The sequence below is a fragment of the Rana temporaria genome, chromosome 2 (genome assembly GCF_905171775.1).
Source record: "Rana temporaria chromosome 2, aRanTem1.1, whole genome shotgun sequence".
In the NCBI taxonomy this organism is placed as follows: domain Eukaryota; kingdom Metazoa; phylum Chordata; class Amphibia; order Anura; family Ranidae; genus Rana; species Rana temporaria.
In genome coordinates, this window is record NC_053490.1 from 311,640,974 (window position 1) to 311,666,498 (window position 25,525).

The window sequence follows — 25,525 nt, forward strand, 5'->3', positions numbered from 1 at the left end:
TGCAAGTGAGCTTAAACTCCCTTTAGTTAAACATTAATCTGACCATGCATGAATCAAAATTTGGATGGTTCAGCAGGAAACGGATGAATTTTGATCCATGTATGGGCACTGTGATTGTACAGAAGTCGATATACTAATTGAATTCTGTGCAACTTCCCTGTTGGATTTACCCCAATCAAACTATAGCCTGCAGCGCTGATCAGTGTATTTTGATGGTGGAAAAGTCAGAGTGCAATGACACAGAAGGCAAGATTCCCCCATTCACCTCAAATGCATGAAAGGTGGGAATTGGGCCCGTTTTTTATGTTAAACCCGCCAAACCAACTCATCTGTGGGCTACCTTAAAGCGGAGCTCCACCCTCAAATTAAACTCTGCATCAGCACTTTTTAAAAAATGTCATTAGCTGAGTAAAAAAATAAATTTTACATACCTTAAAACGGTTGTTGCTAGGCAGACTTCCTAATCTGCCTTCTTCCTGCACCGCGGTCGTTTTCCTCTGCCTACACCGCACAGAGTCACCTCCCCACCTAGTCACGTAGTATACGCAGTCCCGCGGATCACCCCCCCCGCTTCTCAATATTTGTTTCACTAAGCCTCACCCGCGGCTCCCGCGGATCAACCTCCCCCGGCTTCTCAATAATTTTTTCAATGACCCCCACTCGCGGCTCCCGCGGATCACCCCCCCGCTTCTCAATATTTTTTTCAATGATCCTCACTCGCGGCTCCCACGGATCACCCGCCCCCCCCCGCTTCTCAATAATTATTTCAATAATCCTCACTCGCGGCTCCCGCGGATCACCCCCCCGCTTCTCAATATTTTCTAAATGATCCGCACTCGCGGCACCGGCGGATCACTCCCCCGCTTCACAATATTTTATAAATGAGCCGCGGAACACGCTGCCCCCCCTTCTCAGTAATTTTTTAGGTCCTTCGATCGGCAGTAGCTGCCAACACCCCACCTCAATATTTTAAATGAGCTTCTTCACGTCGCTTCTCAGTATTTTTTTTATGTGCGCCGATCGGCAAGAGACGTCCCCCCGGCTCTCAGTATTTTTTATGTCCGGCGATCGGCGGGTGGCAGACGAATCTATCCTCACCCCGCCCCCACCTAATTTGTTAGTATTTTCTTATGTCCGGCGATGGCAGTGTATGTTGGGCGATAGTCCCCCGCTTCTCAGTGTCTTCTATTCTTCTATGATGGCTGATCGGGAACCCCCCCTTCTCAGTGTCTTCTATGATGGCCGATCGGCGGCAAACACCCCCCCCCTTCTCAGTGTCTTCTTTGATGGCCGATCGGCAGCACCCCCCCCCCCCGCTTCTCAGTGTCTTGTATTATTCTATGATGGTTGATCGGCGGTCCTTCCCCCCCCCCCCAGCACCCCTCTTCTCAGTGTCCCTTTTAATGGGCGATGTCATTGATTGTCATTTACTTTCAGCGATCGGCAGCAGAACCCACCACGCGCTTATCAACTTTTAATGTGCAATGTCAGTGTCATTTTTATTCGGCGATCAGCGGTTGATTGTCATTTCTCTCCATTTACTTTCAGCGATCGGCAACCCCTCCCCCCCGGGTTATCAACTTCGGAGATCGGCAATCCCCCCCCATGCCTGCTTATCAACTTTTAGTGGGCGATGTCATTGTTTTTTTATTATTAACATTTAATGTCATTTACTTTCAGCGATCGGCAATCCCTATCCCCTCCGCATATCAACTTTTAATGGGTTATTTCAGGAGAGGTTTGCATAAGGGGCGGCAACTTCGTCTGACACTGCCGTTGCTGTGGAAACCTGACCTGAAACCTATTACACTGCTTGTGCAGCACTGAGCATGTGCAAGGTCTGCAAAGCTGAAATCCAGGAAGTAATACAGTCTGGCTTCATATGCCCACACTTAAGATGGCCACGGCCTAATGCTAGTTTATAAAGTTTCAAAATGCTGTAATAACCTAACAAAATGGACCTTAGTTTACAGACTAACTTTACTAGAATACATTAAGCTTGTGTATTATAGGGGTATTTTTATTTAAAAAGTGAAATTGTGGCCGGAACTCCGCTTTAATGGAGTTTCTTATTACCATGAGTGAAGAAATTCAAATGTCTAGGTAAATAGTAAGTGGGGGTTTGAAAGCATTTAGAAAGAGGTGAAGAGAGGACAAGTGGCTTGGGAGTTGAAAGAGAGAAGCCCTGGCCATCCGTGTGCTGTAAGAAAATTAAGACTATATTTCAAACATGAAAAGAACCATACATCATCTTTCAGAACCCCAAAGCCCCTGTTTTAAAAGGAAAGTATGGCTAAAGCTTTTCTAGCCATATTTTATTTGTGGATCACAGGAGCGCATTTACTTGTGACTTAGCTGATAATGGACCAGTCCGCTGATGATCACAGTGCTGCTCCAGACTTTGGAAGGATCCTAGCAATAAAATCGAGAGCCACTTGGATGACTGACTGATCTGAGCACACCACTGAATGCCTAAACCAGATGCTCCCACTCCCCTCCCCAGCTCAGCAGTCCAGTGAGCACTGGAAGGACAAGCAGAGAGTGGTAACTGAAAGTTACCGCTCTCTGCCCAGAGTGGACCGACAACTAAGAAATCAGCAATCATGTGATCGCTCAGTTCTTGGGCTTGGAAACGGTAGGGGACATGCTGCAGCATGTAGGTGAGTATGTATGTTATTTTCTTTTCAACATACTCCATACATTTTCTTTCACTACTTGCCGACCAGCCGCCGCAGTTATACGGCGGCAGGTCGGCTCTGCTGCGCGAGATCATGTAGCTATATGTCATCTCGCTATGCAGCCAATAGGGACTCGTGCACGCCGCCGGAGGCACGCACGCACGCCCCCCGCTCTCCCCTGGTCCTGATGCACGTGCCCAGTGGTCGCGATCATTGACGGGCACCCGTGATCGCTCGTTACAGAGCGAGAACCGGGAGCTGTGTGTGTAAACACACAGCTCCCAGTCCTGTCCGGGAGAAATGACTGTTCGCTGTTCATACAATGTATGAACAGTGATCAATCATTTCCCCAAGTCAGTCCCACCCTCCTTCAGTTAGAACACACCTAGGGAACATACTTAACTCCTTCCTCGCCCCCTAGTGTTAACCCCTTCCCTGCCAGTGGCATTTTTATAGTAATCAATGCATTTTTATAGCACTGATCACTATAAAAATGCCAATGGTCCCCAAAAAGTGTCCGCCATAAGTACCGATAAAAATCGCTGATCTCCGCCATTACTAGTAAAAAAAAAATATATTAATAAAAATGCCATAAAACTATGCCCTATTTTGTAGACGCTATAACTTTTGCGCAAACCAATCAATAAATGCTTATTGCGATTTTTTTTTTACGAAAAATATGTAGAAGAATACGTATCTGCCTAAATTGAGGAAAAAAAAACGTTTTTTTTTATATATTTTCGGGCATATTTATTACAGCAAAAAGTAAAAAATATTCATTTTTTTTCAAAATTGTCGCTCTATTTTTGTTTATAGCGCAAATACCACCAAAAGAAAACTCTATTTGTGGGGAAAAAAGGACGCCATTTTGTTTGGGAGTCACGTCGCAGGACCGCGCAATTGTCAGTTAAAGCGACGCAGTGCCGCATCGCAAAAAGTGGCCCGGTCATTGACCAGCAATATGGCCCGGGGCTGAAGTGGTTAAAGGGGTTGTAAAGATTTTTTTTCCCCTAAATAGCTTCCTTTACCTTAGTGCAGTCCTCCTTCACTTACATCATCCTTCGATTTTGCTTTTAAATGTCCTTATTTCTTCTGAGAAATCCTCACTTCCTGTTCTTCTGTCTGTAACTCCACACAGTAATGCGACACTTTCTCCCTGGTGTGGAGAAAGCCTCTTGACGGGGGGAGGGGCGAGCAGGAGTGTCAGGACACCCACTAACACACTCCAAGCTCCTTTCTCTATCTGCAAAGTAGAGAGTGTCCTGACACTCCTGCTCGCTCCCTCCCCCCTCAAGAGGCTTTCTTTACACCAGGGAGAAAGCCTCGCATTACTGTGGGTAGTTACAGACGGAAGAACAGGAAGTGAGGATTTCTCAGAAGAAATAAGGACATTTAAAAGCAAAATTCAAGAATGAGGTAAGTGAAGGAGGACTGCACTACGATAAAGGAAGCTATTTAGGGAAAAAAATGTTTTCCTTTACAACCCCTTTAAGTTAAAACCCAACTCTAACCTAACTCTTATATGAAATATTTCTATATAAACTTTTCTCTCGCAGTGCATGAAAATACTCATTTATTTGCATGCGTTAACACACTGCATAAATGTGAGTTGGCCTAAGTCTTTCCTTTTTGGCTATGGATATGAGAATAAATGTTGTGTAAATACGGTTTATATTTTTTATATTCATTTCAGCATTCTGAGCCACATTGGTTAATCAAGGTTGAATTTTATGGCACTTTAACACCACTAAAGCACAATCAAACCTCAATAATATAAAGGTTTCAACTTCCTCTTTTATCTTGATTACACAATAAATATTTAATTCAAATTTTTTGAAGGACTGTTTTTTATAGAAACTATTAAAACACTTCCCAGGCTGGCAACTTAAACCATTCACTTTCAAGGTGAAGATCAGGTGTTGAAATAACATATTGTATTACAAATAACACAAGAGGATACATACCTATAAACTTTTATGAGCAGACTGTTTTCTTGCTGCAAAAATATTGTACTATTGGGGAATCTCACATCAGTTTCTCATAACATAACTATTAGATACAGTAGTAAGTGTTTAGAGCAACGCTTAGGCATACTGAAGAATGTTTGTCTTTCAGGGATGTGCAACTTTAATCTACTTCTTAGAAATGAACAAGCTTTTTCAAGTTTAAAACCCCAACACATAAGACACAATATTGTTGCATGTGTTACCTTTTCATAGCTTTGCAATTAATTTTGCATTTTACAGATGTAGCGCCTGTGTACTTTATAGTACCGGTGCTAGTCACATTTTAGGGTAAGATCAGAGTGTAGTTAGACTCTGATCTAGATTGTTAAGTGCAAAACAGGGTCTCTGCCTCAGCTTGGCTGTGCTGCGGGCTTCTGTTGTACTGGGGTGTTCTTCTAGCCCCGGTGCTGCAGGTGGCAGCAGTGGAGTCAAGGTTTGGGTGCTCTTTCCCAGCAGCCAATCAGGAGGTTTGACCTTGCTGTGCATGCTGGGGAGGGGTATTTATGGGGCAGACGCCATTGGTTGTGGGTCTTCTTCGCCCAGTGTGGCTCCCATTCGGAGGAGCCATGAGGTAATGTGCTGCCCAAAAATCCAGCAGCTCCTCCGGGGGTAATGCTACACAGATAAATACATTCATACCCAAAGGTTCAGGACAGTTATGTTGGGCTTTAACCAGTTGGTAACCGCCCTATAGCCAAAATACGGCTACAGAGCGGTTACTGTACTCTAGGAGGGCGTCAATGTACGTCCTCCCAGAGACTGCGTTGTGCGCGCCCGAGCGGGCGCGCACACGCGATCGCCGGTGCTCGCCGGGTCTACGGGACCCGCAGCAACAGCACTCGCGGTAAGGAGCCAATGGACGCGGCTCCTTACCACGTGATCGCGCCGTCCAATGACGGCGCGATCACATTTGTAAACAAACCCTGCGGCTGGGTCAGATGCAGGTCATCTCTCTCCTCTCCTCACACCGTTGCAGCGTGAGAGGAGAGGAGAGAGATTTTTCAAATCAATAGTAAGTGCCCAGCAATCCCCAGCAGTCCCCAGCAGTGCCCAGCAGTGCCCAGCAGTGCCCCAGCAGTGCCCCAGCAGTGCCATCTGTCCCCTAGGAAGTGCCATCTGTCCCCCAGGAAGTGCCATCTGTGCCCCAGGCAGTGCCATCTGTGCCCCACTAGTGCCATCTGTGCCCCACTAGTGCCATCTGTGCCACCTGTGCCCCACAAGTGCCCCAACAGTGCCACCTGTCCTACACCAGTGAACACCAGTGCCACAAAAGTAAAAAGTAAAAGTAAAAACACTGCCACATCAGTGCCACAACACTGCCACCTGTGCCCATAAGTGCCACCTGTGCCCATAAGTGCCCACAAGTGCCGCCTGTGCCCACGAGTGCCGCCTGTGCCCACGAGTGCCGCCTGTGCCACACCAGTGCCGCCTGTGCCACACCAGTGCCGCCTGTGCCACACCAGTGCCGCCTGTGCCACACCAGTGCCGCCTGTACCAAACCAGTGCCGCACCAGTGTCATCTGAGCCACACCAGTGTCATCTGAACCACATCAGTGCCGCCTGTGCCCATCAGTGCCACCTGTGCCCATCAGTGCCGCCTGTGCCCATCAGTGCCACCTGTGCCACACCAGTGCCGCCTGTACCAAACCAGTGCCGCCTGTACCAAACCAGTGCCGCACCAGTGTCATCTGAGCCACACCAGTGCCACACCAGTGTCATCTTTGCCACATCAGTGCCGCCTGTTCCCATCAGTGCCACCTGTGCCCATCAGTGCCGCCTGTGCCCATCAGTGCCACCTGTGCCACACCAGTGCCGCCTGTACCAAACCAGTGCCGCCTGTACCAAACCAGTGCCGCACCAGTGTCATCTGAGCCACACCAGTGCCACACCAGTGTCATCTGAGCCACATCAGTGCCGCCTGTGCCCATCAGTGCCACCTGTGCCCATCAGTGCCACCTGTGCCCACCAGTGCTCATCTGCACCCCACCAGTGCTCATCTGCACCCCACCAGTGCTCATCTGCGCCCCACCAGTGCTCATCTGCGCCCCACCAGTGCCATCTGCGCCCCACCAGTGCCATCTGCGCCCCACCAGTGCCATCTGTGCCCCACCAGTGCCACACCAGTTCCACCTGCACCACTGCAGTGACGCCTGTGCCCACCAGTGCCGCCTGCTAATCAGTGACCCCAGAGCCACAGCAGTGCAACCAGAGCCACACCAGTGCCACATTTGCCCATCAGTTACACCTGCGCCACTGCAGTGCCACTAGTGCCCACCAGTGTTCTGCAGTCCAGCCTCACTAGCCACCAGTATGGCAAAATTTTTTTTTACCACCGAGCAGGCCTTCCAGAAACTATGGGCGTCTGATGACAGCTGTGAGGAGTCTCTGTCCGATTCCGATTCGGCCTATGAGCCCGTAACAGGAAGCGGGTCTGATACTGATTCAGAGGAGGAACCTGTGCCCGTTAAAAGAAGGCGTTCTGGCGTGGAGCAGCCTACTACTAGTGCAGTGCCGTCCACCTCGCAAGCAGTGCCGTCCACCTCGCGAGCAGTGCCGTCCACCTCGCAAGCAGTGCCGTCCACCCCGCAAGCAGTGCCGTCCACCCCGCAAGCAGTGCCGTCCACCCCGCAAGCAGTGCCGTCCACCCCGCAAGCAGTGCAACAAAGGTCAGGCACCAGTAGGGTGTCCTCTCTGCCCCAAAGGGATAGGGGCCATGCCAGCCTTCCCTATGGCCTTCAAAACCCCCTGTGGCTGCCTTCGAATTCTGGAGCATCAAGTATCCCCCCTTTCACCGCCCAACCAGGTGTACAGGTGAACACCGATAATTTTGACACGATTGATTTTTTTCATTTAGTTTTTACAGACGAATTATTGTCATCTATTGTGGCCCAGTGCAATCTCTACGCTCAGCAATTTATTCTAAGCAACCCCGATTCCAGCTATGCCCGCCCCTTTCATTGGAGAGACCTGACCGTAGAGGAGTTTAAAATATTCTTAGGCCTGACCTTCAATATGGGTCTCTCAAAAAAAAACAAAGGGTACGCCTATTGGTCTACCAAAGCCATCCACCACATGCCCGTCTTCTCATCCCGTATGCCCAGATCCCGATACTTCATGATTCTACGGTTCCTCCACTATAATGACAACACCCAGTGCCCTCCCCGAAATGACCCTGCCTTTGACAAATTATTTAAAATTCGGCCACTTCTAAATTTTTTTTCTGAAAAATTCCCCCAGTTATATACCCCTCAACAAAATATTTCAATAGATGAGTCCCTTGTAAAATTCCACGGCAGGCTGGGCTTTAAACAATTCATCCCAAGCAAAAGGGCCCGATATGGGGTGAAGATGTACAAACTGTGTGACCGAGACACGGGGTACATCTACTCCTTCATTGTTTACGAAGGGAAGGACTCCCAACTACATCCCCCCGAATGCCCCGAATACATCGGAACAAGTGGAAAAGTCGTCTGGGAGCTCATCTATCCACTACTTGGAAAAGGATACCACCTTTACGTGGACAATTTTTATACTAGCTTGCCCCTGTTTAGAAATCTTTACCGGAGAGACACCCCAGCATGTGGCACAGTGAGAATAAACAGAAAGGGCTTCCCCCAAAAATTGGTGAATCAGAAGCTGAGACGAGGAGAGACGACGTCTTTACGGAACCAGGAGCTATTGGCTGTCAAGTGGAGGGACAGACGAGATGTCCACATGCTCACCACCATCCACAATGACACCTACGTGGAAGTCCCCAAAAGAAGCGGCCCAGTGCAGAAACCATCTTGTGTCTACGACTACAATTTATTTATGGGTGGCGTAGACTTCAATGACCAGATGATTGAACCCTATCTTCCCTCCCGAAAATCCCGTCACTGGTATAAAAAAGTGTCCATTTACTTTTTCAGTTTGGCCTTCTATAACTCTTATGTTATCTACAAAAAAGCAACACAGAATCCCGTTCCATATCTACTCTACCAAGAAGACGTTATCACCGCCCTTTTGTTCCCTGAAATGCCACCAGACATTCTTCGCACTGATTGCGTGAGCAGACTTCACGAACGGCACTTTCCTGACAAAATCCCCCCCCGTCGAACAGGTGCAGCCCGTCAGAAGAAATGTCGGGTGTGCGCCAGAGGAGGAGTCAGAAGAGACACAACAGTTTATTGTCCCGATTGTCCCTCCCAACCAGGCCTCTGTTTAGGTGCATGTTTCCGCCGTTACCACACTATTGAAAATTATTAGATAAACAAAATTCAAATTCCCTGTCATTTTCCTCCACACCCCTTATGCCACTGCACTGTACCTACCTCTGCCTTCTCCGTTACCGACCCTGGACTGTTTTATACGACCACGATTTTGCCTAATGCTAAAAATACCTCTGCTTTCTCTGGAACTGACCCTGGCTTGTTATACGACCACTCTTTTGCCTAACCCTAAACTGTACCTACATCTGCCTGCTCTGGAATTGACCCTGGACTGTTTGACCACGTTTTTTGCCTGCCCCTTGGATTGATCTTTTACCCTGCTATGCTAGTGGGAACACAGGAGTCTCACACATGTGAGGGGCTCCAGAATTGTTTTTCTGGATGAAAAAACTAATTTTTTAGTTTTCTCATTCCCAGATTAGGGTCTGGTTGCCCGGAGGCTTCAAAGAGATTTGGGTGGGAGAAGCCTCTACCCCTGTCCCCATTCTTTCCTGGCCTTACTACCAGGACCAATATTTTGGCACTGCTGGCTATGTACCGACTATGAACAATATTGCTGCCTGGACAATTCCATTCATTGTCGCTGACCACGTTCCTGCCTGCTGCCTGGATCAGGGCTCTCCTCCTGTGGACAATTGCACTACTAAAAACACAGGTAATCCTTTTTTTTTGTACCCATTACTCAGCAGAATGTATTTTAGGGTGTAATTCTTGGTATGTACATGCTGTGTTAGAAATATGAAGGGCCTTCAAAAATGTGATAGATTGTAAGGAAATTGGATGTGTAATTTGTGTCCCTACAACACCTGATGGTGCTTCTTGGATGTTGGGTCTCTATGTGGCCAGGCTGTGTAAAAGTCTCACACATGTGGTATCGCCATACTCAGGAGGAGCAGCAGAATATATTTTGGGGTGTAATTTTTGCTATGTACATGCTATGTGTTGGAAATATCCTATAAATGGACAACTTTGTGTAAAAAAAATGCGTTTTCATTTTTTTTCCACATTTTCCAAAAACATCTGCAAAAAAATGAACTGTTCAAAAGACTCATTATGCCTCATAGATTATACGTTGGGGTGTTAGCTTTCCAAAATGGGGTCACTTTGTGGGCGTTTCCATTGTCCTGGTGCTCCAGGGCCTTCAAAAGTGTAATAGGTGGTTGAGAGATTAGATGTGTAATTTATGCTCCTAGAATGCTTGAAGTTGCTACTTCGGTGTTGGGCCTCTGTATGTGGCCACGCTGTGTAAAAGTCTCACACATGTGGTATCGCCATACTCAGGAGGAGCAGCAGAATACATTTTGGGGTGTAATTTTTGCTATGTACATGCTATGTGTTGGAAATATCCTATAAATGGACAACTTTGTGTAAAAAAAATGCGTTTTAATTTTTTTTCCACATTTTCCAAAAACATCTGCAAAAAAATAAACTGTTCAAAAGACTCATTATGCCTCATCGATTATACGTTGGGGTGTTAGCTTTCCAAAATGGGGTCACTTTGTGGGCGTTTCCATTGTCCTGGTGCTCCAGGGCCTTCAAAAGTGTAATAGGTGGTTGAGAGATTAGATGTGTAATTTATGCTCCTAGAATGCTTGAAGTTGCTACTTCGGTGTTGGGCCTCTGTATGTGGCCACGCTGTGTAAAAGTCTCACACATGTGGTATCGCCATACTCAGGAGGAGCAGCAGAATATATTTTGGGGTGTAATTTTTGCTATGTACATGCTATGTGTTGGAAATATCCTATAAATGGACAACTTTGTGTAAAAAAAATGCGTTTTCATTTTTTTTCCACATTTTCCAAAAACATCTGCAAAAAAATGAACTGTTCAAAAGACTCATTATGCCTCATAGATTATACGTTGGGGTGTTAGCTTTCCAAAATGGGGTCACTTTGTGGGCGTTTCCATTGTCCTGGTGCTCCAGGGCCTTCAAAAGTGTAATAGGTGGTTGAGAGATTAGATGTGTAATTTATGCTCCTAGAATGCTTGAAGTTGCTACTTCGGTGTTGGGCCTCTGTATGTGGCCACGCTGTGTAAAAGTCTCACACATGTGGTATCGCCATACTCAGGAGGAGCAGCAGAATATATTTTGGGGTGTAATTTTTGCTATGTACATGCTATGTGTTGGAAATATCCTATAAATGGACAACTTTGTGTAAAAAAAATGCGTTTTCATTTTTTTTCCACATTTTCCAAAAACATCTGCAAAAAAATGAACTGTTCAAAAGACTCATTATGCCTCATAGATTATACGTTGGGGTGTTAGCTTTCCAAAATGGGGTCACTTTGTGGGCGTTTCCATTGTCCTGGTGCTCCAGGGCCTTCAAAAGTGTAATAGGTGGTTGAGAGATTAGATGTGTAATTTATGCTCCTAGAATGCTTGAAGTTGCTACTTCGGTGTTGGGCCTCTGTATGTGGCCACGCTGTGTAAAAGTCTCACACATGTGGTATCGCCATACTCAGGAGGAGCAGCAGAATATATTTTGGGGTGTAATTTTTGCTATGTACATGCTATGTGTTGGAAATATCCTATAAATGGACAACTTTGTGTAAAAAAAATGCGTTTTCATTTTTTTTCCACATTTTCCAAAAACATCTGCAAAAAAATGAACTGTTCAAAAGACTCATTATGCCTCATAGATTATACGTTGGGGTGTTAGCTTTCCAAAATGGGGTCACTTTGTGGGCGTTTCCATTGTCCTGGTGCTCCAGGGCCTTCAAAAGTGTAATAGGTGGTTGAGAGATTAGATGTGTAATTTATGCTCCTAGAATGCTTGAAGTTGCTACTTCGGTGTTGGGCCTCTGTATGTGGCCACGCTGTGTAAAAGTCTCACACATGTGGTATCGCCATACTCAGGAGGAGCAGCAGAATATATTTTGGGGTGTCATTTGTGGAATATACATGCCATGTGAGAGAAATAACCTGTTATAATGACAATATTGGTATGAAAAAAAAAAAAAAAAAAAAAATCTTAATTTTGCAAAGAATTGTGGGAAAAAATGGCAACTTCAAAAAACTAACTATGACTCTTACTAACTACCTTGGAATGTCTACTTTCCAAAAAGGGGTCATTTGGGGGGTATTTGTACTTTATTGGCTTGTTAGGGTCTCAAGAAATGAGAGAAGCTGTCAGTACTTCAGGTGTGATCAAATTGTTCAATTTTCAGAAATTGGTACCAAAGCTTGTAGACCCTATAACTTTCACCCAGACTAAATAATATCCAAATTTTTTTTTTTTTTTACCAAAAATATGTAGCAGTATGCATTTTAGGCCAAATGTATGAGGAAAATTACTTTTTTACAAAATGATATGATAGAAATGAAGAAAAATTCATTTTTTTACAAAATTTTCGTTCTTTTTTCATTAATAGCGGGGAAAAAAAAAACGCAGAGGTGATCAAATACCACCAAAAGAAAGCTCTATTTGTGGGAAAAAAAGGACAAAAATTTCATTTGGTTACAGTGTTGTATGACTGAGTTATTGTCATTCAAAACGTGAGAGCACCAAAAGCTGAAAATTGGTCTGGTTATTAAGGGTGTTTAAGTGCCCAGTTGTCAAGTGGTTAAGCACACAGCCGCAAGGGCTTTACAGCATATATATTCGGGCATCATTGGAGTAGTACTTGTATACAAGGATGTATGCATTGCCTTGAATGCAGGCTTTCGGGATGGGACATGCATTCCTCTCTTTTGAATTCCTCTTGCAGCTGCTTGTCTCAGGGAAGTGCTTGGAGCCAGGCCAAGTGCAGGTTATCAAGCTACTGTTACTTTGTTAGCCTTGTTGGATGGCCACAGTGGAAGGGGGAAAATATTGTACTGACTCACAGTATTTAAAAAAAAATACCAGGCATTTGGAGAAGGAGACATCAGGCAGCCTCTAATCATGAAATCAACACTAGACTAAATATATTGTATTAACAGTCTATATACAGTTGTGCTCAAAGGTTTGCATACCCATGGAGAATTGGTATTATACAGTATATACCATTTTTAAAGAAAACATGAGTGAGCAGGAAAAACACATTTATTTTATTTCTTATGGGATTCATAATCCATAACAGATTGACACAATCATAAAACAAAACATGGCATCAACAAATGGAATGATCCCTGTTCAAAATTCTCCATACCCTTAGTTCTTAATACTGTGTATTGCCCCCTTTAGCATCAATGATAGTGTGCAGTCTTTTGTATTAGTTGTCTATGAGGCCCTGAATTCTTGCAGGGGTTATAGCTGCACATAGCTCCCAGCTTTAAGTGGAATGCACGGGTGGAAATTATGTTCCCAAAAGAGTAGGAGGACAGAGTGGGTGAAAAATTGTCACCCACTCTGTCCTGCTAGTCTGCGGGTGCTGTTATTTCCACCTGTGCATTCCACGCTCACTCGTGTGGACTTGAGGGGTTTCTCCAGGCTCCTGAGTCCAGCCAAAACCATCTGCAGGTGCTTGTCACTCCCTGTGCAGCACATATGGACTTGAACTTTATGAAATGTATGGATCTTTTTTCACCCCATGTGTCCTTATAGTGATCTATGCTTGCTGGCCATTAACTTCCTGTGCGCCAGACCTTTTTCCTTTTCATTTTTAAAAATTGATCCTATTCTAAATACAGCCTCGCACCTTCAAACATTGGTAACAACTTGGAAAAAAAGAGCAAATGGCTACATGCTTTGAGTACTAATGTTTAGACTTGTAAAGTAAAAGTAAGATGATTGACTAGGACTTCCAGTTACACTTGGTAAGTACAGTCCATTTAATTAAAGTTGTTTGTAGGTAGTGCATATACTGTAGCAAACCTGGCACATTTTTGCAATTTATTTACTTTGACTATCTCTGGACATTTTGTTGCAGGCTTTTTTGTGTCAACACACACCTACTTGCCCTCATTATTAAGTGCAGTAGAATAAGAAGTGGGGTGTTGGTACATTCATCCAGAATGGCTGGCTGACATGCCACTGTGTTTAGCTTGTGAGCCACAGTGAATGGTGGTATGAACATAAAGAGGTCTAGAAGCTTTTGAGGGGCGATCAGTTTGAAGGAGAAAGAGAGCGTCTCACTGCTTTGCTTCTGAATACCTAGATGAGTTTAAACATGTATACCAGTGGTAACATTCAAATAATACATAAAAAACAATAACTGTAAGGGGTCCAAAATTAACCCCTGGGCCATTTAAGTGATAACTTGTTGGCACTCAGAAATTCTCAGGCTGATGAAAACAAAACTTCTGTTATTATCACACCCAAATGGTCCAAACCAAGTCAGGAAGCCTCAATCCTCCCTATCAACCAGAAAGCAAATTAATAAATGACTGCTCGGATATCTTAGTAATATTACCTCCACTGGAGACTACTGAACTGTAAATAAGCAAAGAACTAAATAAATAGGCAAGAAAATACAACTACTACTGCTACAACTAATAATAATAATAATACGTTTTGCGCAGACACTGCTTTTAAAATTCTGAGCAGAATTTAAATGTGTCACACCTGACATCACAGGTATAATTTCTTAGCAACTGAGAGCTGAAATGCCAATATGTCAGCACAGGGCTGTCTTAATGAGAGGGCACACCTGGGCACTGCCCAGGGGCCCCAGCTGCATGGGGGGCCTCTGCCCTTTCCCCAAAGTAGCTGGTCCTTGAGCCCGGGCTACCCCTCTACACCCTAGATATGCCCCCAGCACTCTAACCCCTCTACACCACAGATATACCCCCAGCACTCTAACCCCTCTACACCACAGATATCCCCCCAGCACTCTGACCCCTCTACACCCCAGATATCCCCCCAGCACTATGACCCCTCTACACCCCAGATATCCCCCCAGCACTCTGACCCCTCTACACCCCAGATATCCCCCCAGCACTCTGACCCCTCTACACCCCAGATATCCCCCCAGCACTCTGACCCCTCTACACCCCAGATACCCCCCAGCACTCTGACCCCTCTACACCCCAGATATCCCCCCAGCACTCTGACCCCTCTACATCTCAGATATCCCCCAGCACTCTGACCCCTCTACATCTCAGATATCCCCCCAGCACTCTGACCCCTCTACACCCCAGATATCCCCCCAGCACTCTGACCCCTCTACATCCCAGATATCTCATGCCTTCTACCTACTCGATTTCTGTTTACCTGCACTGTCTCCATTGTAGGGGCCCCAGAGCATTACTTTGCTCAGGGGCCCATGATGCTATGAAGACGACCCTGTGTCAGCAACCTATGCAACATTCCTCCTAGTATTAAAGTTTGGCTAATAGCTCAAAAATGGCAAGCGCATGTCCCCCCGACCGTAGAAAATTAGGTAGCGACCATTAACTTAACCATTTCCAGCGAGAGAGTGAGTCTTACCAGACAAGGGAACTATGGGAAATTTGTGAGACTGTGGGGACCCTGGATGAGGGCTGTGGGAGACCCTCTATAGGGGGATCCAGTGACGGAGTTGCCCTGGACAACTGGGATCCCACTTCCTCTGCCAACAAGGGATCACCGTAGTCCAACTGCTCAGTTGTTTCCAATAGGGAGACCCCCAGGGCCTAGTTAGAATGTCCCTCAGACAGACCCTCCCCGTCAAAGACTCAAGGCGGGATTGAGTTTATCAGACTGACCCGTCCATTTCTTAGGCTAGGATAGGAAGAGGGTGACACGCTCCTTAGGGCTGGGGGAGGGAGGGGGGGAGGGAGTTATAAGGGAATAGACACAAGGGGGAACATTAGGAAGAAGACATCCTCTTCTGTATCAACGCAATAATATATTTCTTCCTCACGGCACACGGTTAATATCTTTTTATTATCTCACTTTGTAACTATGTCAACTGCATTTTTCAAATACGGAACCAAGAAAAACAAATAAAAATAAATGATTTAAAAAAAAAAAAGTTTGACTGTCTTGGGTGGTTTTAGGGAGGAAGCTATTTTATGTAATAGAAATAGCATGACAGTTTTCCAACTAAAATAAAAACAGACATTTGATGTTTTATTTTGTGTTCTCAGTCAGTGTGTGAAAAATAGGGTGAGACAGTAAAGGCTGGTTGAATGTCCCAGTTATTAGATTAGTAACTGACCATATTAAAATTCTGTAAAATAACCTTTCCAGTGAAATGTTTGTCGAAACACTGCATTGTTGATTCCTGACCCCTGCATGTACTGTCTTCCACTCTTCTCTCTCTTTAATACAGAGAGAGTGGGAAGTGCTTGGGAGTAGTTTAATTACATAATCATAGGATATGGGTAGGCTGGAAATGCCATAGTCTGGTATTTACAGAAAATTTGAAAAAGTAAGACACGGACAAACGAACCATTAAAATCGATGTAGACAGGGTCAAGGGTGAAATCCATATAGAATAACTAAAGTGCACTGCTAAAGCCAGAGTTACAGCAGGGGAGGATTTTTGGATCTGGGAATTACAAGAAGGAACATAGGGCCAAATCCACAAAGCAGATGCGCCGACTTAACTCGAGATTTCTAATTTTACTCCGCGTGTATCTTTGCGCCCGATCCTCAAAACGAAAAATCCGTTTTTTCCGTCCTACCTAAAATAATTACTCCGGCGCATCCTCTGACGCAAATTACGCTAGTCACGCCGCTTTATTTGATAGGCAAAGATGCAAATGAGGGAGATAGAGCGATCCTCAAAATTAAGTGTGTGCGCCGTAGATTACGCCCTGTGCGCCGTAGATAACGCCCTGTACGCACCTGTTAGTTTTCTGGAGCAAAATTAGACTTTATAAAAGCAGCCCTAATTTTACACCAGCCCTGTAAAGGTCTGCTGAAGCAACACCATTGAGGAAGAGCTGCCAACACTTCTTTGCTGGACTTCATTCTGACTGCCAAAATGCCCGGCCCATCCATGATTATAACGGCACTCGCAACTTTACAGGCGCAGAGAAGGAGGAGGGCACAGAGGAGGAGGAGGAGGGCACAGGAGAGGGTATACCGCCCACGCCAAGATCTCTTTGGCATGACTGCGTCTGAGGTCATTGGCAACTTCAGATTTAACCAGGAAGCCATCCTGGAATTAACCAGGATCCTGCAGGATGATCTGAACACCCCAACCCAACGATCCCATGCCCTGCCAGCTCACATCAAAGTTATGGCCACCCTGCATTTTCTTGCCACTGGGTCTTTTCAAAGAACATGTGGAGGTCTGGCTGGGATGGTACAGTCCTCGATGAGCAGGTGTGTGCACCAGGTTGTCCCTGCAATACTGAGATGCATGGGCAGTCAATTTGAAAAGCCCACCCAGGAGGACCAGCGAATGAAGAGCATGGCCGACTTTTATCAGATTGCCCGATTCCCACGGACCATCGGGGCCATTGACTGTACCCATGTGGCACTACAGCCCCCCCATGATACAGAGCACCTGTTCAGGAATTGCAAAAACTGGCATTCCATAAATGTGCAGGTAATCGTAGATGCCCATGGCCTCATCTGGCATGTCTGTGCCAAATTTCCGGGTTCGTGCCATGACAGCTATATCTTCAGGCAGTCCAACATATCACGTGAATTGGAGCAGAATGTGTATGGAGACAGCTGGCTGGTTGGTGAGTGACATGGGTGTCAGGTATGACTGTACCCCCCCATGATGCAGACATCACAAGGGGCACATGCATGACTAATATCCTCCTGTCTTTTCCCTTCCAGGTGACTCTGGATATGCCCTGGGACCTCACATGATGACCCCCTTCAGGAACCCCCAAACCCCAGGAGAGCAACGCTACAACAAGGCTCATATTCGCACCCGGGCAGTAGTGGAGCGCACATTTGGGCTGCTGAAGTCCCGCTTCAGATGCCTGGACAAGACTGGGGGTACACTGTTGTATTCCCCAGACTTTGTGTGCCAAATAATAGGGGCTTGTTGTATTCTTCACAACTTTGCAATGAGAAGGGGACTGGAGATTAACTTACGTGCTGACCTGACCCCCCACCCAGGCAATCCCCCCCTAGCCCACTCTACCCGGTCTACTGAGGGCACAGTAGCCAGGAGACGCCTCGCAGAAGGCATCTTTTCACAGTAAATGGCCATAAATCATGTCACAATGATATTATTTGTTTTCACTGCAAACGCACATGAATTATGTCCCAATGATATTATTTGTTTTCACTGCAAACGCACATGAATTATGTGACAATGAGAATGTTGCTTTGCACAGTAAACGCACATGAATAATGACACATTGAGAATGTTTTTGTCTCTGGAAACGCACATGATTTATGTCACAATGAGAATGCATGAATGCACACCACTGTGGTCCCTAGCACAGACACATCACATGCACATCGAATTGGATTAGATCCAAGTACCCCCCCCCCTTTGGTACTTGGGAGCAGTAACGCCACGCCACGGCTCCAATTATGTCACTGTGCATTCATACACCATTCAGGAACCTAGGATCACTTCTCCCTGGTCCTGGGGATCCCTTCTCCACCAAATCTGAGGGTGACACCCTTATTTTGTCAGGAATGCCACCCCCCCACATTCACACATCATTCACACACATAAACCAAATCATAAGTACAGTATAATAAACAAAATTATAAAACCAAAAAAAAAAAAAAAAAGTACCCCTGGTATTTAAGTCCGGCGGCGAGTGCTCTGTCTGGGCTGCCCACGGGCAGGGGCATGGGCACGGCCACGGGCACCTGGAGGATCTTCACGGGGGGGAGCAGGGGAGGGAGTATCTTCATTGGGGGGAGCAGGGGAGGGAGTATCTTCATGGGGGGGAGCAGGGGAGGGAGTATCTTCATGGGGGGGAGCAGGGGAGGGAGGAGCCTCCCCTGGTGTCTGACCTCCGGCTGGCCTGCCCTCCAAGGCCACTGCTATCCTGTTCAGGCAGACAGTGATGGCAGCCGTATTGGCCTGGCCAGCCCGGGTGTTGTCCTGCACAGCCCGGGTGTTGTCCTGCACAGCCCGGGTGAGGGCAGTCACCTCCTGGCCCACGCCTGTTGTGGCGGTATGCAGGGACCACAAACAGGTGATGACACCCAATGAATTGGTGGCCACATCACTGAGTGACTCCCTCATTACATCCAGGCTGTGCTCCATCTTGGCCATAGTTTTTTTGATGTCACCCAGACTGCGGGTCTGCTGGGCATTGTCCCTCAGCAGACTGGCCGGCAGATGCTCAGACCCCCCCCTGGTCTCCTGGGTCGCCATCCTGCCTGCCCCTGAGGCTTGTGGCCAGGTAGGAGGGGATAGAGTGACCCTTGTGGGTTGCGGCATGTTGTGGGAGGAGTGGGAGGGGCTACCCCTGATGGTGGCCTGACTGGTGCCAGCCTCTGGGGTAGCCTCTGGGGGAGCCTCTGGGGTAGCCTCTGGGGGAGCCTCAAGGGGAGCCTCAAGGCTAGCCTCAAGGGTATCGTCAAATGCTCCTCAGATCATTGATCTTTTTCTTAATGCCAGCGGGGGTCCTCGTCTCTCCTCCCCCGCCGCATTTATGTGATCTGTAATTTTGGCCCCAAAGGAAGAGGATCTATATCCTCTTCCTTTGGGACGGGGAGGTGTTCCGGCCATCAGGCCCATGTAAATATCTTCCATATTGGATGATATACCTGGCAAGGATTTGCTTTTCAACATGGGAAAAATTCAGCTTCCTGCGTTTGGGAGCCATCACAAACACCACACAGCAACAAGAAAACAAACAGGACAAACACACAAAAATACACACCAAACAAATACACAAAAATACACACACAAGCAGACAGCTACTACAAAGTCAAATACAAACACACAAAAACCAAACACAAAATCCAAGCAGAAAAAAAAAATATAAACTTAGCAGAAACAATCAAACAAAAAATACACTTATCACAAACAAACAACAACTACTATCTACTACTCCTCCAACACTTCTCTATCACACACAACTTACCAACAAACACTGACAAACTAAGAGCAGAAGCAAATTGCTCATGGAAGGGAACACAGGGAAATACTTTTGCAAATGAAGTGTGTTTGCCTGGGGATAGTTAAGCACAGGGCGATCCTCAAACTAAGTACACTTGGCCTTTTACCTATCTCACTGATTGCACCAAGCAAAGTTCTGCACATGCGCAGTGAGCAGCAGATTCCTGCGCGCATGCGCAGTACGGCCGGACCTTCATTTGCATGGGGTCACGGCTCATTACAATGAAGCACGCCCACTTCCTTCCCACTTGCCATAACCCCGCCTTACGCCTCCGAATTTAGGTTACGGCAGGCGCAATTTTGTGCACAAATGCGATGTGGATACGGCACTTACGACACCAACTTAGGGCGCCGTAACTTAAATGACATAAGTTTTAAAAAAATTATTTTGCGCCGCTGGCTGTGGATTTGGCCCATAGACTTTTGTGGGTAGCGCTTATTCATGTGGTGAAGGGTTCAGTCGTCAATATGGTTGACACTGAATATAGAAACATCACTCTCAAAAGTTGGAAATGTTTTTTTTTTTTTAATCAGACCTCTTCCCAGAGTTATATAATTCACGTTCCTGAGCTCATTCTTGGAAATTGATTCCAGCTTTGAGATCACCCATTGGGATTGGAACATTTAATTCAGCCAGTCAAGTCAGACTTTGACTGAAGGTTCCCACAAGATGTTCAGTATTTCAGTTCAAAACTCAAGCTTATCTTCATGCTACCTCCTTTATGCATTTACAGGTGTTGGAAAGCAGTTGAAGAATAACTCGGCCAAGTATGTAAATGACCCCACTAAAATATTAAAAGAAAGTCAATATAGAGAAGCAGAACGGTCATTCTTTGCCCACCTTTCGCCAACCAACAAGGAAATGTGGAGGAGCAGGAATCACCAAAATGAGTAATAAGTGTAGCGGCTTGCTACTTTCTAGCTGGCACTGCTTTAAATTTAGAGGGTAGTCTGAGAGTTAGTTGACTCAGACTGTATGATTTTTTACTAAATTTGAACCTCTGCTCCAGCCATGGCTGTACTGTGAGTGACCACTATTGTTATCTGGATTGTCGTTCTCACTCCAGGCCGAGGGTGGCAGCAGTCAGGTCAAGGTGTTTTGGGTGTTCCCCTTCGGCAGTCAATCAGAGGGAGTTGATCGTCCCGCTGTGCATGCTGGGCAGGAGTACTTAAGGGACAGACGTCATTAGTTTGGGGTCGTCGCCGATCCTGGCCTGTTGTTTCACCACCCCCCATGTGCGGCCCTCCTGACCGGGGGTGCGTGTTCCTGGCTCCGGGACCACGTTGGTCCAGGGTTGTGATCTACTAAGTAGGCCTGGTAGTCAGAATGGTCCTACGTTTGCAGAGTGGTCCTGTGCTGTCCGTCCTGAGAGGGGAAGCCACTCGATGAATAACCTGTCTTGGAGAGCACGGAACAAGATACTGGTATCTCAGGAGAGGCCTTAAACCTCATCGATGGACGCACTACTACTAAAAGGCTGAGTGATGGTTGCCTGTCAGTTCTGAGTTCACAAGAATTTATTCAAGAGAGATCCAGGTGATTAATCCTGTGCTGAGAGGATTCTGGACCGAACATATCTCTACCTTTGGGAAGGTCTGTGGCAGAGACTTTACCAAGTTTTTGTGTGACATCCTGGCTTCTAGGCTAGTGAGAGAGGCCTATCCAGGTGCACTGTACCCGCTCTGGCTAGAGTGGCGACGAAAGCTACGTTGTTGGAAGCAGGAGTGTTTCCGGAAATAGTTATACACCTGAACCTTTTACCTATTACCCTTCCACCTCTTCAACTACTACTTTTATTCTTCTACCACTTTGGGTAAATAAAGCAAAGAAAAAGAAGCCTAAAGTGTGGACATTGAAGTTTTTCTCAACTCTCATCTGATACTCTAGATGGCGGAGGATTATGCCGCGTACACACGATCGGTCAATCCAATGAGAACGGTCTGATGGACTGTTTTCATCAGACCAAACCGATCGTGTGTGGGCCCCATCGGTTATTTATCCATCGGTAAAAAAATTTGAAACTTGTTTTAAAATTAACCGATGTATACCTAACCGATAGGAAAAAAAACAATAGTTTGTAGTCATGTCCATCGGTTAAAAATCCACGCATGCTCAGAATCAAGTTGACGCATGCTTGGAAGCATTGAACTTCGTTTTTTTTCAGCACGTCGTTGTGTTTTACGTCACTGCGTTCTGACACAATCGTTTTTTTAACTGATGGTGTGTAGGCACGACTGACCATCAGTCAGCTTCTTCGGTTAACTGATGGAAAAATCCATCAGACCGTTCTCATCGGATTGACCGATCGTGTGTACAGGGCATTAGAGGTAACATGCACCCAAAACAAACCAGCAGCTCCTTCGGGGGTAGTGCTACATAAGGAATCTGTAGCAACTTACTATGAGATTTGAAGCTACTTCAAAGTGAGAAATAGGCTCTTCACTGATCCTGCATAGTTTTTCGATGCTTAGATGCTTCACCAGGACATATGGCCTAAGTATATTTTAAAATCTGTGCAGACATTCTGTAGAGTAGGCTTTCTAGAGGTACAGAGAAAAAATATATTTCCTATATCAATTAAAACATTAGGTATGCAGTAGATTCAATCCGAAAAATTGATTACTTTGCACAAATAACAGTAATTATAATGACTCTTTTCATGTATACTCATTTGACAAGTCGGCTGACATGGATATCAGCCAGTACAAATTAAATAAAGTAGACACTGATATTATTTATTAACCATATTTGTAACAAACAATTGTGCTTCTGAACATAGCGCCCAGACTACCTAGTTATATAGTGAACCTAGTACACTACAGGTTTATCCAACCCACTATCTGGGTTGGTGACATCAAAGTTGCCTGCTCTTATATTTATTGTGCTTCTCAGTCTCCCCATCTGTAGGGGACTGAAAACCCCCATGCAAATTCCTATTTTCTGAAAGTTGATAACTGCACAAGAAATTCTGCCACCTGCTAATTGGCTACTCTAGAACTGAGTGCAGAACTTTGAGAGCAGGATGAAGTGTACCCAGATGTGGGTAAAGAGAAACTTCCCTTCACTTCCTGTCCCATAGCCAAAACAGGAAGTGAGAGAAAATCTCTCCAAAATTAGGGAATCCCTGGTTGTTACCAGGGTCACCAGAACTAGTGTACCCACTGGAAGATTTCCCCCACTATTGTTCTGGTGACGGCCCAACATTCAGGTTGTTCCTTTACTTTTATGTTCCACCTAATGTATACGTAGAATCCCCTTTTTAATTTTAGTCTATTGTAAAATAATTAGTAAATATTGTTTGTAATAAATGATTGATATATTTTTTTACTATGTTGGTGTAGTGTTAATGAAGTATTGATGGTTTTAGTGTTTGTTTTATCTATCCGTGTGATGGTGTGGGGAGTGTGTTTTGCACATACAAAATTTGGCACATAAAGCTGTATGTATCCTAATTCAAAAAGTTTGGAGATATTGTTCACACAGGTGACGGACAGACTGCTAAGAAGAATGTAAAGAAAATAGAATTGCTGCTTTATTCTCTATATCTGGTAAATAATGAAAATAGCAGCTATGCTAAGTCTAAGTCAGTCTGGTTATACATGGCAGTCTATAGGCAGTGAAATCAATATTTTCTTTTTTTCCAGAAGATATTGGAAAAAATATGAGCTTAAGAGCATTTCTGGTGGTCTGATCTTTACATTTGGCGAGTTTGGTGATTTGGTGAGTTGCTTTTCCTGGCAAGTATGTCTGAGCTTAAGATTAGATTCTTTCTACTAGATGGCTTTGGATGTTCAAAATTTTTTATATATTTTTTTCTCCCCTTGGAAACCTCCACCCACCAAAGAAGGCGACATCTTAGCACCTATTGGAATATGTAGTTACCATAGTGCTGATCAGCTATGACACCACTTAAATAAGCAAGTGTTTTTCCCAAATAATAGTACAATCCTTATTTTTACAACACTCCAGAATTAAAACATATTGTAAAAAATAAAAAATAAAAATGTAGCGCCAAAATGAATGACCTATATCCTGAGGTAGAGAAGGTAAGTGTAACTCACCCTCTCTCCCTGGATGGTCAGCAAAGAAGAAATATCAACCGTATGAAGGTATAATATATGTTAGTGAGTGTCAGAAACTCTATCAAGAGTGCACAGAAACAGGCACACAGGAAGTAATAAACGCCCTGCTTGTTGTGTCTAAAATCTGTAGAGTGTCCCTAAAGAGGTGACACACCAAAATTCTGTGGAAAGGTGGTGATAAGATGTGATCAAAATCACAACCAAAAAAAGTGACCTACTATCCGTGAATCACATGTAAAACACAAAAAATATAAGAAATAACAGCACTGTATACTGACACACTAATGTGAGCAAAAATACAAACAAAAATATCAAATATGCATGATACATAAATGATCTAGTACAATGTCCCGTGAATAAGAAACGTGATGTCTCAGTACTTAGGTACAGCCACAGCACTTGGTGACTAGAGCAACAGTGCCCCCAGCTGAATATTAAGTATACTTGATGAAAAATAGTCCTGTATAATATACAGTGGAGACAATTTGCAAAATCTTCAGCTGTATAGGGTGGAGCTTCAAATCTTCAAACAGTAGACATGGGAACAATGATAGTGAATGGATACTCTTACCGGAACTGGTGGACCCCCTAACACACCATACGGTGGGAGGGTCGTCAGAGCTTGATTAGACCGTCTGTCTCCCTGATCAAGATATCCTCAGAACGACGGTCCTGGGCCTTGGTAATCCAAAATTTTGCTCCGTTGTCTTTAGAAGAAACACTGAGTAGCGATTCAGTTGTTGGAAATAGCTCAAACACCCCCAAGTATGAGGAGAAAAAAGAAAAAGGGAGAGGTGCTCCACATAGTGTAAAAACGATTTATTTGGTAAAGCAAAAATCTTTCCAAATTTCACAAAGGTGACAAAATTCAGTAAAAGTATCATAAAAACCAGATACAAAATATATCAAAAATTCAAAGTCACACATACATGGAAAAAGCAACTGAAAAAATTCCTTAAGCAGTAGCGACTCCCACCCTAGGATGGGTGTTAGGAGTAAATCCAAAGAATGCAGTGGAGATGCAAGGATCAATCACCCTACCGGTTTCGTCTCAAAAAGACTTCAACTGGGGTATCTGATTGTCCCCAGCATCTCACCTGCATTAAATACCTTTTGGTCCGGTTCCGTGATTACCACCGCTCGTCCCGTCACGCTGGATCGGCGTGTGCTCCAAAGGACTATTCAATGTCCTCGTATGCGCTCCACAGATCGGATGTAAAAGGGGCGGGACTTCCGGTTAGCACGTTGTCCTATCGAAAGAGAGGGCTATTCAATGTCCTCATATGCGCTCCAAAGACCGGATGTAAGAGGGCGGGACTTCCGGTTAGCGGGCTCTCCTGTTGAAAAACAGCGTCACTACCCCGTGTCACTCCGTGTGAAAGGGAGAAGACAAAAAGCTGCACTAACCAATGGGCGCCATCTGCCACCACGATTGCCGCCCACGTGATGTAAAGACGTGAGCGGAGCGTATCATGGTGCGTTCCAGCTCGGCATAGTCTGCATGTCCCGTACACAAGCTGGGACAATTGCACGATAGCGGAGCCAGGCGCATCATCTGACCCCAGAGGTATAGCGCGCTCATTTGGGGTTATAAGATCATCCTAGAGCATGTCTACCCGGAAGATGGATAATTATGTATACTAAA